Below are 7,111 nucleotides of genomic sequence, written 5' to 3' on the forward strand. Positions count from 1 at the left end.
TCGTGTCGACACGCGGCCTGGCCAGCGGTGCCCGCGGTGCCATGTAGGCAGGCAGGCAGCTGAGGTGGCGTAGTGGTGGGTCTCCATGAAGATCCGCATGCTGCCACGCAGGTGCCTGCCCAGCTGGTTGGGTCGGCAGCTGCATGCGAAGGGCGGTGGAGGTTTGACTGCCGTGGGCCTGATGGTGGCCCTACGGGTGTTCTTGGCAAGGGCCTTGCCAGGGCCCCAGCAAGGGTCTTGGCGTGGCGCCTGCTATCATCCCCGGCAAGGCTCTTGCCGGGGGCCTTGTGGTCCTCCTTGGCTGGGATCCCGCCAAGGATCATCATCTTATAAAGGGTGTATCTGATCTTGAATGTCTTCACAAAGACCTATATGCCACCACGGGGATGTCTCCCGAATCCTTGCCCCATGGGGGCAGTGGACTCAAGGGTCTTGTCGGGTTTGCTAAAACCGCCTCCCGGCAAGGATCTTGCCGGGGGGGTCCGCTTCCTCCCCTTTGCTCTTTGTGGTTTTGGTCTTGGCGTCGTTCTTCTTCTCCTGAGCTTCGGCCTTACCTTGGCTTACCTCCCTTGCCTTGCTCAGTGTGGTGGTGCCCGTGGCTTAGACTGCCTGTGCACAGTTATAGGGGTACAAAAAGTGTACCCCTCTTTTTGTACACTGACACGATCTCTCTACAGAGTGGCACACATACGGTGTCATCTATCCGGCAGGGCTTCGCCGTCCAGAACTAGTTCCTGTCGGAACCCAGACAGCCTTTCACCTCTACGAGACTATTTCGTAGGGAGGGAGAGAGAAGCCAGATCATTGCATGGCACTTGTATATGAGAAGGGATGAGAGTGGAGGGCTGCCGCTCCACCTCTATTTATAGGAAATCCCAAGGGGTAGGGTGGTTTTACAAGAAAACCCAAAACCCACATGAAATGGAGTCCTTCCCAAGGACCTAAAGAGTGAAAACAAGGGACAAGTGGGGCCCCATGGATGAGCTGCACCCATGAACGTCCCAGCCCTTGTGGGGCCCCCCAAAAGGAGGTTCCCACCCTTCCATGTCATCCATAGATCTTTTGGGCAAAGCCCCAAAAGGGGGCTTTCCATAAAATATCCCAAAAAGCACTTTCACTATTCACGATGACATTTTTCAGCGTCCGTTGAAACTGAAAATATTTATGTGGGCTTAGAACATTTCCAGTACCCACCATAATAATTTTCAATGCGTTCTAGAACAATTCCAGTTTAGTGATTTCCATCTGCAAAAAGCATCTGAACCGGTTCCTGTAGCTCCGGAATATTTCCGGTTTTTATTTCTGAAAATTCCAAAAAGTTTTCAGAATGATTCTGGCACCCTCCAAGAATTATCAGGCATGTGCCGAAACCATTTTTACTTAATGGCATACCCTGAAACAACTTTTTTGGTTTCACCAAAACTCATCCGGTGACCTCTCTCTGCGGAACTTTTCCGCTGTCCGAAACTTTTCGGTGTCCGAAACTTTTTCGATGATTTTCTCTCAGACTCCCTGTCTCGTATTCAGCAGATAGATGACCCTTAAGCATGTGACCCTATAGGTTCGGTGAAGTATAGACATGACCCGGAACCCTTCAAATCAATGATCAACATCGGAGCTGTGGACACCCATATTGACCCCTATACCCACATGAATAAATATTCGAGTGAACCTCCAATTGCAGTCAGCTATTCCTGTTGCTTCATGATATGTCACAAACACCCAATGTGAGATTTGTTGCATCCCCGTGGATGAACAATTTGTCCACCATGCATGTTACCTCGTTACCGGTTTTGTTCTCTTTTCTCGTTTCCGTGTTCCGGCATCCCAGTGATCAAATCACACTGTGTCTAGCTAGACGATGATGGATACCATAATACCGAGAGGGCCCGAGAATATCTCTCCATCGTTGGAGGAGCAAATCCCAATCTTGAGCTATCAAGTTACTTGACATAGTTTTCCATGAACCCGTAAGCCGCCGTAATAGCCACCCACTTACGGATGACGTTTAACAAACCCCAAAGTTCATGAAGCAAGAATGAAGAAACTCGATACTCTCATGGTCTAAAGAATCATGCAAACTTTAACCATCTCTGTGTTATGTATCATTAACTTCTGACGAATGAATCTCTTAGCATAACATCAATCCGGGTCGATTCAACACAAATGTTCTCTTAACATTGTGCCCTCAAAATTGCTGGCATAGACATGCCCATGATTAGGAAAACAGAACCATCATGCAACACTTGAGCTAGTCTTAGAGGCCGGACTAGGAATACTTCTTACGGTTTATTATTCCACATGTGCATATGAGTCTTCCTTCGAGCCTCGTGGATATTGTAGACTCGAGAATCATTGCAGTTATAGCATGGAACATAAACATAATTATGAACTCGGAGATAAATAATATCATTTATTATTGCCTCTAGGGCATATCTCCTACAGACTCCCACTTGCACTAGAGTCAATAATCCAGTTAATGCTAATGCACTTTACACCTATGTCATACTGGTGTAAAAAATGCTTCGCACGTGGTATAGCCTGATGTCCATTGGATCTGACAACTTCAGCTCCATGTCTATCTCTGCATACCCTCGCATTTTCACGCTTTCACAAAATTCATATTTTGTGCGGACTTGGCTTTTATGTATGTGAATCACAGGTCGAACAAGGATTCCTCAGACTGAGTTATGGAGAAACTACCTGCAGTAGTGTCCCATTGACAAAAGCCATCTTGGAACCATACTAAGTTCATGAATGAACTATATGATTCAACATCTTGTTTGTCGCTTCTAAAGCGTCAACACACTTAGTCATTTGTTATAGAATTCGCCACAGTATCCTGGTTGGAACAATTTCCAACTACCGTGCCACCATATTGTGTATCACAGAAAACCCTTAAGTTAAATCGAAAATTGCATGGAGAAAAGATGAAGACTGTATTGATGTAACATTTTACAACAAACTCTTCATGATCTCCGCTTGCGAGAAAACATATCATCAGTACTTACACTAGTACTCAATGACATCTTTCACTGTTGTCCCACGATCAGTACTTTGATCACTTTAGTATCCATACTCGCAACACCTTGGGAGTATCGGACATATCTGGTTGTGTTTACATACCATGGAATACATGATTAATCCAAAACACGAAGGTGTGTGTAATATCCATCATGTATTTTACTCCTTGGTGTTTTGGGACACCGATTCTTGTAAAAACTCTTTCCATGTGACTTAGTCAAGAATCACTGCTTGGCGTTTTAAATGCTAAATAGGTTTTAGCACCTTGTCAATATGTATTCATTGCTTAGCCATATTAGGTAAATCTATATCCATAGATCATCATGCCTAATATTGAGGCTATTTAGCCTAAGCACTTCATCAAAAAACAATTTCAAATGAAGTTCTAATTCATGTCAAGAAATTTATTTCCAATTAACATTGTGTCAAGCACACAAGGTTTTTAGAAATATTATTATGCTCCCACTTACTTTCTTGAATTACAAGCATCTTCGTTACCCATTGATGAAGTCAGAACCCTTTGACCATTTCATCAAAGCACGAAGATTCAAACTCCATTTTGCTCTCTTCTGTCCATCGCTGGAACTCTGTAGTTTGCACCCTTACTAGCATCCTCTAGATAGTCAAAATGCATTGTACTGTAACACATGCAAGTCCTTGGTTTCATTTCCATCAGATGGAAATCCTATTGTCATCCATGTTTCATATCTCATGATTGAAATATGTATTAATTGGTCGTTCAACCCGAACTGACTTCAAGCATCGCTACAATGAAAGCAACCTCATTGTAGTTAACTCTTGAACTTGTTATTTCAACAAGTCGAGCTTTATGGATAATTTTTTTTATCCGTATCAGTTTTAAGTTCCATAAATATTTGTTAGACTCTAAGTCTTCCGAAAGGTGTATCAAGGTTTTAATCTTGAACCACTTATATGGAAACTAACTCAGGTTGTATTGGCATTTAGCCAATTCTGGAGTCAGGGCCCATCAATGCTTCCTTGTGTATTGTAGGTATAATGTTGTATAACAAAAATATCTCGTTTGCGCACCTGAGAGGTTTGCACGATCCTTTCCTACGTGGTTCAGCTGCAAGTTCGACTGAAGTTCATACATTTTATTGTAGAGACTTCCGTATCAGTCGGAGTAGGAAACTCTGGAATTACTTCCAAGGTCTCTTTCCTTTGATCTGATGACGAAGATACTGTTTATCTCGTCGAGTTGCACTATTCTCCCACTCACCTTTTTGAAAGAATCACTCTCTTTAAAAGCACATGATTTCACGGCAAAACTATTTGCCTCGGTATAGTGAGGGAGGAATACCCAACATTTTGTTATAACCTACAAAGTAGCACTTGTCTGATTTGGAATAGGTTTGTAACCTTTTACACAAGCCCCATACTCCAAATGTTAAGAAAAGATATAACATGGTTGGGCATACCATACCATGGCTTCATTTCAACAGACCCGATGTAGCTCTTTTTAGTGTAAAATCCGCAGTCTCTAAAGCATCACTTTAAAAGGGATAATGGCAAATTTATTTATGTTTTGTCTGACCTTACCATGTCATAAATGGTTAGATTACATCTGCATGGACTTTTCACTTGAGTGGTGTTCCGGGAGGTGCAAGTTATGAAACCCCTTTCACAACTCATCAGACATTTGCTAAACATGTAACTCAAATATTCCTTTGTGCAATCAAATTGCAGAAACATAATTTTCTTGTTACAATAACTGCTACTTCATTTTTGAAAACCTTTCGAATGATTTCAAAAGATCCAGACTAACGTATCATCAAGTAAATATCCATATATCTACTTGAGTAATCTACGAACAACAAACTGCTACTACTTATCGGACTACAAACATCCAATGTATGATCACTAATAAGTTTGTTGTTCGTTACTTATGGCCTGTGAACAGTATTTTAGTCACTTCACTTTTCAGAGGAAAGTTGCAAGTGTCAAATGATTCAAAATCAAAAAGACTTCAAAATCCATCATAATGGAATTTTCCATGCGGGTTTCTCCAATGTGACCAAATGTAGTGCCACACTTGTGTGGTATTCTTTTAGTCTTGCGACATTTAGAGTCAGTGTTATGGATGTATCATATTACCATCAATATTCATAGCATACATCCCATCATGGATGGAAGAATGGCCCTTCATGTTCACTACTAGGGAAAACCTTATACACAGAATCTTAGCAGTAGCGCGGCATAAAAACTGGCGCTGCTGCTAAGTAGTAGCAGCGTGGCTACGGAAAGCTCGCTACTGCTGCAAACTTAGCAGTAGCGCGTGACGCTTAAACCGCGCTGCTACAAAAATCCACCGACAGTACACAACGACATAAGTTTACCAGTAGCGCGGTGCCAGGGAGCGCGCTGCTGCTAATGCCATAGTAGCAGTGCGCTTTTTTGTCACCTCGCTACTGCTAATTTTGAAAATGTGCACAGGTTTGGCCCGTTTAGCAGTAGCGCGTGACAGGAAAGCGCGTTGTTGCTACGCTCTTAGCAGCAGCGCGTTTTCTCTCCGGCGCTACTGCTAAGGCGCAGGACCCACCACCTTTTCCACCTCCCCCTCCCCATCTCCTCTCCTCCCTTTCCCCTACCCTCCCACATCCTCCCTCTCTCACTCTTCTTCTTCCTCAATACTTCTCCCCCCCCATTACTCTACCTCTTCTACCTACCTTTCTCTCTCTTCATTACTACTAGCTATAACTACACCACCTCCATTAATTCATCTCCTTTCTCCTTTTCCTCCCCCCTCCACTAGTTGAAGTTGTTTCCTCCCAAATTATCTAGCTAGGTAGATGTAGCATTTAGTTAAGTGACCTATTTTCCCGCTAAATAGATCTTTCTTTGTCAAGAAGAGATTTGTGCACTTTTGACCTCCCTACATCATCATCTCCACCGTGTGCTCGATCTTGAGATAGAGGTGTGATTAATATTTCATGCTTTTGCAAAATGGAAATATGTTTATGCATGTGTGTGTGATATTTTTATGGAAATTGTGTGTGTGGCATGAGTTGACGCCAAATTGTGCATTTGAGTTGCCTATGTTTTGCCGAAATGTCGATTTATTTCCGTTTCGGCGAATTCCGGGCAAACTCTAGATCTATATATGTCCTACTTTTAAGGAAGGTCATGCCGAATTTTTGTATGACTTTGATGAATGCACGCATTTTTATAATCAATTTGTTTATTATTACCGTGCAGAGTTCACGATGGTCAGTGGAACGATGGTGGATAGGTGGTTGCGGTCGGCGGTGCAGGACATGAAGGAAAATAACCTGACAGAGGTTCTATGTCCGTGTCGAAAATGCAAAGGAATAGTTTGGCTTGACCCCCATGTCGATGGTCATGTCGAAGCGCACCTGCTCATGACTGTTTTCATGGATGGCTATACTTGGTGGATAACTGAAGATGAGGATGACGATGTTGAGGATGCCGACGGGGCAGGCAATGATGACACGGGGCAAGACGAAGAGATGATTGATAATGGCGGCGGGGAAGAGGCCGGACATGGCGGCGGAGAAGGGGCCGGACATGGCGGCGGAGAGAACGACATGGACTCCACGCAGCAGAGTTCGTCGGTACTAAGTTCAATCGTGCGGGACCCTCATGTTCAAGCATTGCTTCGCAAGGACACGAGTACTGAGAGAGCTGCTTCTAGAGAGGAGGTTAAGCTGGAGCAACTGGTGGTAGACTCGACCACTCCATTGTATGATGTTTGCAATCCTAAGGTGACCCGCTTGAGTTTCACGCTCCAAGTGCTGAAGACGAAGGCTAAAAACAAATGGACCGACACTAGCCTCGATGAGCATCTCAAGTACCTAGAGGATGTTCTTCCCGAGGGTAGTCTATGTCCTAGCAGTGTTGATGAGGCCAAGAAGATCGTGTGCCCTCTTGATCTGCCACACGTTAGATACCATGCATGCATCAACGATTGCATAATTTATCGGAAGGAGCACGCGGAAAAAACAAGTTGTCCGGTGTGCAATGCTTCTCGATACAAGAAGGCCAGGAAGAAATGTCCCCAGAAAGTGGTATGGTACTTACCGATCACTCCCCGTCTCCAGAGGTATTT

Source organism: Triticum dicoccoides, chromosome 3A (genome assembly GCF_002162155.2).
Source record: "Triticum dicoccoides isolate Atlit2015 ecotype Zavitan chromosome 3A, WEW_v2.0, whole genome shotgun sequence".
In the NCBI taxonomy this organism is placed as follows: domain Eukaryota; kingdom Viridiplantae; phylum Streptophyta; class Magnoliopsida; order Poales; family Poaceae; genus Triticum; species Triticum dicoccoides.